Source organism: Diorhabda sublineata, chromosome 9 (genome assembly GCF_026230105.1).
Source record: "Diorhabda sublineata isolate icDioSubl1.1 chromosome 9, icDioSubl1.1, whole genome shotgun sequence".
Lineage (NCBI taxonomy): Eukaryota > Metazoa > Arthropoda > Insecta > Coleoptera > Chrysomelidae > Diorhabda > Diorhabda sublineata.
In genome coordinates this window covers 3,442,295-3,451,764 of record NC_079482.1, presented here as the reverse complement: position 1 = coordinate 3,451,764, position 9,470 = coordinate 3,442,295, and positions in this window count along the sequence as shown.

The following is a 9,470-nucleotide window of genomic DNA, read 5'->3' as shown; positions in this document are numbered from 1 at the left end:
GTTTTATATCTGTATAGTCAATAGTTAATATAACTAACCTAACCTAACTGCGTCCAACATAAAGTTCAATGCAATTCAAAATGACACAACAATTCCTCAGGTAAAAACAAATAGGTGAATATGCAGTGAAGATTGATTTTAGTAATATACTTTTTTACATTAAAACGACTGGCGTTGGCTATCAATATTATTCGTAATCGTAATACCCCTTCGCGCTGCCACTGTTTTCAGTATCATACAGTAGAATCCGATTGAAAAACTCACTTTAATTATGAAAATAATTCGTATCCCACATGGAAACCATTCCGCGATTATAATACACCTTTGCAAAATCCAAAAAAGTTGTTTTATCTCAAATAGGATACTACCCACTAAACAAAAGTTGTTTATCAAATATATGGTTATGGAAAACGACCGAAAATATAGAAAATTATGGCTATAAATTTTATTTAATTCGCTAAAATATGTATTAGTATGACCGGATTATTTTGATTCAGACGCCAAAAGTTTTTCTCTTTCCGAATATACGGCAGATATCGTTGTTATATTCTATCTTAGAAAGAGGCGTTTTATTAATTAAAAATTACCGTCCACATAACAATTTTTGGAAGCTGTGTGGTACTCAAAACAGTTACAAACACGCTCAAACATTATTTAAATAACTAATCATCTGAATAGGACAGTTTTACTAGACCGTTTTATTGAGGTTATCAAAACATTTACAAAGTAACAATTATATAGAACAGTCGATGGCTCTGAGTGTCTGGGAGCGCTGCAGCCGATTAGTCATTGCCGGAGTTACACGGTTTTGTTACGCCGACTGTTATATTCACGTGTATAGCCAGAGTGAGGTTATGTCTGTGCCGTATGTGTTTAATTCACGTACACACGTTTATGCTTTTTTGCTTGTTTGTTTTTATTATGGCTAGTTCAAGCAAAAACCTATCACTATCTACTAGAAAACCGATTACTTTTTTACGCAAGCTAAAGATGAATTTGTGTGTTTACTTTGTAATGTGAGTGTCTCGATTGGAAAGAAAAGCAATGTTGAACGTCATTTCAAGACAGTTCATAGTGGAATTGAAAAAGATTATCCGCTGAATTCAGCTCTGAGAAGAGAGAAGGTGATGCAGTTAAAATCTCCGCTAAATGCACAACAGTCAACTCTTTTTAAAACACTAGGCACAAACAAGCAGCCACCGAGAAACCGTACGAATATGGTGGGTTGATTAAAAGCTGTAGATGCATTATTTGATAACAAAAAACTGATTTTGATCGTTGTAGCTATTTTTCCTTACAACTTAACGAATCAGTTGATATGGTTGATACAGCTCAGTTGGCTACTTTTGTGAGAATGGTGGTTGAAGATTGTGAAACAAAAGAAGAGCTGGTAAAGGTTGTGCCGCTTACTGGGCATACAAATGATATATTTTTAGCATTTAAAAGGCTCATTGAATGTGAAAACATTCCTGTGAAGAAATACTAGCTACGGATGGAGCTCCCGCAATGGTAGGCTTGAAGAAAGGATTTATTGTCTTGTGTCGTTAAGACAGTAACATACCGAAATTTTTGTCTTACCATTGCATCATACACCAGCAGTCACTGTGTGGAAAGTTCTTAAGTATGAACAATGTCATGAAAACAGTTGTCAAAATAGTAAATAAAATTAAAGCACATGCACTTCAAAAACGACTGTTCAGAGAACTAATTGAAGAGTTATAATGCCAGTATGATGATCTGTTGCTTCGTACACAAGTTCGTTGGTTTAGTAGAGGCAGAGTTATGCAACGTTTCAAAGAGTTGCTACTTGCACTGGTGAAATTCTTGAAATATCATGGTAAGCATCTCACCGAACTGGAAGATCCCACATGGCTTCAAGATTTATTCTTTCTTACTGATATAACTGAAAAGTTGAATGGCTTAAATTTGCACATCGGTGGAATGATTTCAGATGTAACATCATTTTCAAAAAAGCTCGAGCTGTGGGAGATCGTTGACAAACAAAATCCTCCACAACACCCCAACAATAACCAAGAAGACGTGGCAATTCTTCCAGACTTAAGACAATAATTTGATCAACGATTCCAAGATTCTAAAAGCATATTGATTGTGGCACAGTTCGTCAACTCTCCTTTTGTAAAGATCGATGCAGAAGATTTTTTCAGCTTGTGTTGTAAAACATTTTGGTGAAGATCAGGCTGCCGTTGAAATAGAATTTGTTGATTTTCAGAATCACCTGTAACTAAAATCCTTCTCTACCACTGGAAATGCGTAACCTCTAGTCCCCAAAGAAAAGTATCCAATTGTGGTTCAAGTTGCATTAAAATTGAAAGCTGTAGAAACAGACTGTTGAACATTTGGACAACTGCATCAGAATGGCGGCTACAACATAATCTTCAAACTTCAAGAACATACTGGATGGCCAAAAAGGTTCGACTCGATTCATTGAATTGAAAATTTAAAGTCTTTTCTAGTTATTTTGTTATTACCATAAGCCTCTACTCAGTATTATATACAGTGTCGATTTTAGCACCATCAGCCCACTGGGAGAAATTTCTACGGCACATTTCAACTGCTGTGCAAATCTATAAAGGCAAAGTATTTATCAAAGTAACCATTTGACTTTGATAGCCTCTTCGAGATCTTTTAAGTTTTTAGCAATCTCATTTTCGATTGACAAAGCTGCTGGATAATATAAGAGTATCGAAATTTAATATGGATCCATTTTAAACTGGAATAACTTTTTCATGATTGAATATATAAAAAAATTGTTACAAAGATTTTTGTCGAGCGTTAATTTTTTTATAAGAAAACATCTTGACAATTCCAAAATCTCGTGCCCATCGTGAGTTACAAGATTCCAAAAAAAACATTGTTTATTGAAATGGGAAATGGAAATTTGCGATTAATTTTAAGAGATCTAACTTGCATGGGTATTTTCGGTATAATAAAGAAAATAAAAATCGATTTATTTTAAACAGTTCCGTGTTTATCTCTAGTTGCAGATTCCTGTCCTTCCTGCCCAGTTGTCTTCTCAAAAATTTATATTAAGAACACACACACACTTTCCCGTGAGACGAGCCCGTCCCTCTAGGCATCCACCCCCGGATAAATCCACGAGTGGGTGCGAAGAAGGACATTCCACCCCCTCCTGTCATTTCGACAGGTCCTCATCCTCTTTCGCGTCGCAGTTTCGCGCGTAGACTCCTTTCTCTCCCCTGAGGTCTATGGGAGATTCTGGGATGTCTTATCTTTTTGTTAAGAGATTAGCCTGTTGGCTATACACTCTTGGCTTCTTGGTCTGGACCTTTTCCAACCTCCAACCGGTAGGAAAAGATCTAATCCGAGTGGCCCTTCGCCTTCTCTATAGCTGTCCCCGATGTATAACTCTACATTTGCTTATGAAATGCAGAGTTATCGTGTCGGGGGGTGTCCTCTTGTGGGTTATTAAGAACAAATGGATAATGTGTTCCTTTATACTGCCTCGATAAAATAGAAAGCCCTATCTCCAAAGAACAAAATTTTACAGGAAAAAAGGAAAACCAATTTCTTCACCTGCATCAAAGTTGGGATACTTTAAAAGGGGTTTGATGTGTAAAAGTTTTAATGTACACAACTTTGTTTTAATGTTAAATTAATTGATATTTCATATTTATTAAGAAAAACTGGATTTAGGGATTTTTATATAAAAGTTTGCTGCTGGTAATACCCAGTCTCAAAAAGCCCCAACTACCCACATGGGAGTTAGAGCATAATTATAATGTTTACAAACCCTAAAATAAATAATAGATTTACATAAAACAACGTTTAAAAACCGTATAATATCATGCAATAAATTTTATTAACATAAAATCAGTTTACATATATGAAGATCGTGCTTTTCAATCGTTCATGAGTCAGCGTTTACCAAATCTGGCACTTCTGACTCTTGGATGTTCAACCAAAATCTACGCCGATTATATGGCATAAGGGAGTACAGTTTTTCAACTAGTTCTTTTTTCTTTGATCTATTGAATCCTCGTACTTTGCCAATCTTTTCAGGCATGGAAAAGTTCTTAATGCATTTAGCTTGCAAAAAGTTTTGATTTAGATTCTTCATATTTGGTAGAATACAAAAGACTTGTATCTCCTCTTTTAGCGGTTACTTTAACAACATCTGTGAGATAAGGTATGGAGTTGACAACGTCATCTCGACACTCAAGTTTTGGTTTTGATGTGAAGTCCTTCCATGCTAAAAGATCCCTAACATCAAGGTCTTTGGTGTTTACTTTTCCTGAGTTTGATTGTTGAACACACTTAATAAAATAGGAACTGAACTGCTGCAGCTATGCTTAGTGTGTACAGAGTATAGAGATGTATAGAGAAACAATGGAGTTGTTTGATGACTCAGCCGCTAGGTTGTGGTCAGTCAGTTAGTAGCACGGTTAACTTGAAGAGTAAAGGCCCCAAGTACAACTCTGTGGATTTAGGGTGTTTTTAGTATTTGTTTGTTACATAGGGCCTTTTTTTTCTTAAAAAGAACCTCAAACCGGAGTTAGGGCCAATATAAATTTCAATATAACTCATCACTCTAATGGATTTAGAGCTTTCTAATGTCATAAAAAGGTGTATTTTTTTATACAGATTCGAAAACGCTAAAAAAAGAATTTAGAAAAAAGTTGGAGTGCCTTTTAACTTATCAGGACAGTATAATAGAGTATAAAAGTTAAAATTGGCTGCATGCAGTACAGCGAACAGAATACGCTCCATTCTATTGTTGCCAATACAACGAATCGTTCGCAGAGTTTAGGGAATTTTCGGGTAAGAAGGCTTGGCGCCCTGGGCGATCGCCCTACCCTAACGCCGGTTCTGGTTAGTATATATCAGTAGAGAATTCTATTTTACCACTTTTTACTCGTTATTTGATAGAGTTGCCGGTTTAAAAACTGTATAAGGTGCATGTTAGTTGAATAATATAATATTCGATAATTTTTTCTCGATTTATTTACATTATGGCGTCTGTAGAATAAATATTATTAATCGTTCACCGAAATTTATCAACAAAATCTCATTTACTGTGAAACCTGTCTAATATAATTCCAAAAAAACGTCCCCCTATTGAATGTGAGTAAATTCAACTATTCGAATAATTCTTCCAAAAAAGGAAATTGAAACTTTAATGCATCAATGACAAATTTCCTGAAAATGAACTAGTTCTGAACAAGTAGAAAAAATATTAAGTACGGTACTGACTACCAATCCCACTCCAATGGATTCAATTCCTTTCCTTTCCATATTTAAAAAAATGTAAACATCTTCCTACATATCTTGAAATAGGCGGAATCGAGTTGTTTTTTCAGGTAAAAATTTCATTTGTATTCCGTCAGAATAAAGAAATATTAATTTTATTTATCTCCTATAATGAATATTCACAATAGACGATATATTCTATTAAAAATTGAGGTCAAAATACAGATTTAAATTATACATTACTGCGATCTACGTGTAATTCTCATTTTGTTTTATAATAATAATTGACAATTTAATTCCACATTTAACCAAAAATAGCGAATATCATCTTTCTACTCGTGAAACATTAATTGTTTATCGTAGTTTCAAATTTCGCGCCTAATTTCAATCAGTTTAAATCATAGATGAACCACGTTTAACCCTACATTCCACAGCAGTACTGTTAAGAGAATGGCTTTAGTATGCTTATTGGAAATTATAGATTTTGTGAAATTTTAATATCATGTGGCTCAAAGATCCAAATACAGGTATAATGAATCACAATTGCTTAATGAAAACCAACAATAGTTACAGTTTCATGTCAACTTAAGCGCCTTTATGTCGTGTGCCAATAACAAATTCTATAGTCGGTTTATTTTATTCTTGTTCTTCCTACGATCTGTTCTCTTGTCCGCCTACAAGAAAATATGATACATGTAAAGTATTGATTTAACACGATTTCATTTTTTAATCTTTCATAGAGATTGTATTTGTTCCCATTTTCGTGTCACAGTTTTGATGGTGTTATTTGTACACTTGAAGTTAGGCCAGTTACTCGTCAATAAAATTATGAAATTAATCAACCTAAATGCTTTGTTTATAGATAACGCTTGTAAATAATAGTCTGTTGAATACTCAATAATTTATTTATAAACTCAGTATAATAATTTCTTATTGTTACGTAAATACAATCATTGGTAATGCTGGTTGCCTACATTGGTAAATTATTAGATTTATAAACTCAATATAATAATTTCTTATTGTTACGTAAATACAATGTTGGTAATGCTGGTTGCCTACATTGGTAAATTATTAGATACTTTCTGTGATACTTGTCATGTCAAGATTCTAGAATAAAAATGACATGAGGATTTAGTTTATTTTATAAATATATATATATATATATATATATTAGAATATGAAAATATATAAAAATAATAACAAATGTAACAAAATAAACATTATATATCAACAGAGTAAAAGTTCTATACGCTTTTTTTAAATCGATAAAACTGTATAAAGCAGCTCCATCTATCGTGACTTCTGACAAGTCAAAATAATAAGTTTATTCTAAATGCCTTGTTAGTTTAATATATACATGGGCGTTACTAAATATCCTCAGATGATCCATATTTTTGTTCAATTTATTGAGCGATAAAATTTATTGAAAGAATTGAGAATTGATTTGTGTTTATTACACAATTTGTAAATATTTATAAACGAAGCTGTGTTTACTATGTCAATAAAACTTTAATAGTAGTTATAATTTGATTAAACCTAAATTTAAATTTCAATTAAGATGTTGAAAAATCCAAAACTAAAACTCCTTATTGTTGTTCACATTTGATAAGTTTGTTATATTTGTATTTTAGTATTACAAATTTTCGACAATTGTCTATTTATCTAAAGTAATTCTTCGTTATTTGTAAGATGTTTGTCGTAATGTAAAGTAGAACATATGAAAGAAAAATTAATATTCGTTAAAATAATGATTTATGATTATTTATTGGTTACAATTCTTTGTAACCACGAATGGTTTTAATTATTAACTGGCCTATAACACCTCGTTTATGTTCACCTTGCACTTCTACAGCTTTAATTTATGTAACTTCTGTACTATAAATTTACAATTGTGCAAGTTGTTCATTCATAATCTTTACAGCGCCATTTATATTATTAATATTGGAATTTTGCTTGCGTCATACGCCTGATATTGTAGCAAATTTTACACAATTATACTAGCGCCATAATTTATTAATTTATCGCTAAAGCCAAATAAGATTTGAAAAATTACAAGATTATAAAAATTATATAAACTAGAAATCACAAAATTATCAGATTAAACTAATTGTGTAAAATAATAGCCATATCAATAAGGATAATGAATCACAAACTAAATAATAAATAAATTAATAAACAAATGTTTTATTGTGACGAATGGATTATTAATTTGTTACCACTTGGAATAGTATCAGAGACTCGAGTCCATTTTCAAATTAAAATTGAAAGAAGAAGCCACCAAACCGGAAAACAACAACATGGACGCTATTTGTTTATATTTACTCAAAACACTGGAAAGGGCCACGTCAAAAAACAAAATGTGTTCCACAATTAAGTATTTTCCAATAATTATTTTTTGTTATTGAAAATAATAAAGTTGACCTGTGTTTATGCTCTATTATAAATTAAAAGAGAGAACAAGAAAAGTGAGGTAAGAGAGTGAAAATGGTACTTGTCTGTGTTATTATTTGCTGTAATAATAATTGATTTGTATATTCATATAAAAGGTCTAAGGTAAGTGCACAAATAATTATTATAGAAGATAAAAGCAAGATAATAAGTAGGGAAAATCAGATTTTAAAATAATTCAACCTCCAGTATTGTTTAACTATCAATCGAAGACATACATACAATTCATATAATAAAAGATGTAGTAGATATCTCGATCTTATTTTGAAAAAAATCATTTTTGAGAATTCTTTGGACCTCGACAGTCTCATTTTTGATCTGGGTAAAAAAAATTCGATCTACAATCATGAACCTTTGAGAGGGTACATTTGAGAAAATAATTTGTTCTTTCAAGAAGTTTTTTCAATTATAATTATGTTACGAATTCGCCAACTGATGAGGACCGCAAAGCCGGACATGTTCCTTTAAGTTAGACGAAGCTGAAGTCTGCTTATTTGTTCTGTAACCTATTTATATTCTTTATTATGCCTTGTTTTTTTATCGGTTGTTCACGATAAATGATAGATTTCCAGGAATCGAAGACTCTAGAATGTGATGATACTATATAAAACGAGGCTCTAGCTGCCGTAGTTAGTTAGTTAGTTAATTTTTGGAAAAGTGGAAAAAACTGTCACAAACAGATTATCATAAGAAATTATCAAATTTTTGAAAAAAAATCACTAATTTTTACTGTATAACAGAGAAAATGTATAATTCAAGTCCATCTCAAGGAATTTTTGTAAAAGAGGACAAAAAATTGTCACAAATAGACCAATCATAAGAAATTATGAATTTTTTTGAAAAAAAATCAATAATTTTTACTGTATAACAGAGAAAATGTATAATCGAGATCTCCAAAATAGTTATTTAGTAAAAAACCTTGACATAAATTATTACAAAAATAATTGCAAAGTATCATAAAATAAAATTTAATGTTTTGTAAAAAGTAAACAAAGTCTTTATTGCTATACTAGATCACAATATCTGTATCAATTTCCTCATCAACGATAATGTTTTCATCTTCTACATTGTTGAGACCTTCTGCTTCTTGGTTTTCCAAACCCAAATAAAATTTTACGGTATCGTGGTTAGGTTAGGATTGGTTTCTCCGCCATTGTCCAAAGTTCAGTTTCGCAACATCCTTTATTTTTGCAGCTATAAGGCTAACCCCCTTGTTGATGACTTTTGGGTTTATGTGAGACATATTAAACTTTGGTTTCGTGACAGATTTTGCTCGACAAGTTTCAGTTATATAAAAGACTTTATCCTGAACCAGAATGTTATTTTTCTTCTTGTTCTTTTTTACCACAATCCTTTTTGATGAATTGAACTTGAAGTGCCACAAGTTCGTTTTTTTGCACTTTTTCAGATTCAGACTTCCAGTCTTTAACCGGGACAGTGACTCTCAACATAATAAACACGCTTCCATGTTTCCCCAGAACTTTTCCATACTCTTGTAGCTTCAAAATAGTGTTGTCCTTCTTTTTCTAATCTTTCTCAATCATTTCCAACACCCTGTGGAAAAAAACTGCCTTTAGACTTCGCGGATATTGCAAATAAACCTCAACTCTCACCTCAAAATACACTAGGATGTGGCGGGATTTGCTACAAAATAACAGTTGTACTGAAATCAGCATGGAAAAATATATAAGAAACAATATCAGACTGAACTTCCAAAAAATGGCGGTTTTTGATTCTAAGTACCTTGAATATTTTGAATTTTTTCTATCCAGGATGCAGTTTTGCATCCAGCT